Here is a 1,477-nt window from a genome sequence, read left to right on the forward strand (position 1 = left end):
TATTTAGTGAGTAAATATGTAATCTGCTGTGTTTGTCACAATTGGTGACAGAGACTAACCTAACAGAAGCTCTTACCCAAAAATAATGGGATTCTGTCGCTGGTACTGTGTTTAGTGCTTTGCCATTACAAATTAAACTTTATACCACAGTTAGGTCCGAACCTGCAATGTGATTGGCTGAGAGGCGTTTTATGAGTGACATTATCAGCCGGTAATGCACTGTAACCAAAGCTCTCCATGTATTACTCCATCCCATACAGGTAACCAAGAAGCGATGCAACGCTTACAAGCCAAAAACAAACCAAATGCAATGTCATTATACACCACTGGTAGCCACTTGATACCATAGGCAAAAATGCAGAACCACAGAAAAATAAGAAAATATTCATTATTTCACACATTATCAGCCACAGTATCAGTTTCAGAGCTGTTATTATTAAATTAAAAGCTTAGGGGGTGCTGCAATTCGAGTGTATTATTGCTTAATTAATCAACACTGAAATTTGGAGTTTACAATTTTTGGTAATCAACTTTGTTGATATTATATATATTGACAAATCGCTGTAGCCCTATTCAGGAATAAAGTGCAGTTATAAGAGAAAGAGAGGATGGATGGAGGGATTGTAGGATAATAAATCTCTTTCTCTGTAGGGATTAAAGGGTGGAGAGAGAAGAGAAACAGAGGGAGAGTCGCTCTGTAATCTCAGGGTAACCTCAGATAATGAGGGAGTGATCGAGTGGAAAAAGCTTTAAATGCAACACAAACAAAGCCCCTGCTCATCTGTGTGTGTGTGTAGTGTGTGTGTAGTGTGTGTCTGTGTGTGTGTGTAGTGTGTGTGTGTGGTTTGTTTTAAGATAATTAATCTGTTTGTTTGATTTTAGGTCATTATTAGTGAATGTTGGGGGTTTTGGGGAGAAACCTGAGCAGATGAACTTGTGAACTTTCAGTCTTTCCGTCGTGAGAGAGTTTTAGTGAAAGAGGAGATGCTGTATTATTATCTGAATTATATATAAAGTACGTTTTGTGATTGATGGTTTGCTAAGTGGTTTCTGTGGCATTGCATGGTGGTTGCTATGACAGTAATCTATTTTGATTGGAATCAGGCATGAAAGTAACTTTGTGTTTACAGTCTCAGTCCCTTAGATTTTTATAGATATGCACTGCTTTGCAGTTAGTGGTTATGGTATTGCTTGGTGGTTGCTATGGTGGTATTTTATTATGATCTGAATTGAATTAACTATTGTGTAAAGATCCATTTTCCAAACGAAAAATGCATTAAGTATTTAGAGATAGCCACTTCTTTGTGATTGCTAGGTGTTCACTGGAGTGAAATTCTTGTTGCTATGTGGTTTCTGTGGTTTTACTGCATGCTGTAGTGTTGCTAGGTGGTTGCTGTGGTGTTATTGGGTTTTTGCTAGATGCCTGCTGTGGTGTTGCGTGGTGGTTGCTGTGGTGTTATTAGTTGTTTTGCTAGAT

This window comes from Astyanax mexicanus, chromosome 6 (assembly GCF_023375975.1).
Source record: "Astyanax mexicanus isolate ESR-SI-001 chromosome 6, AstMex3_surface, whole genome shotgun sequence".
In the NCBI taxonomy this organism is placed as follows: Eukaryota; Metazoa; Chordata; class Actinopteri; order Characiformes; family Acestrorhamphidae; genus Astyanax; species Astyanax mexicanus.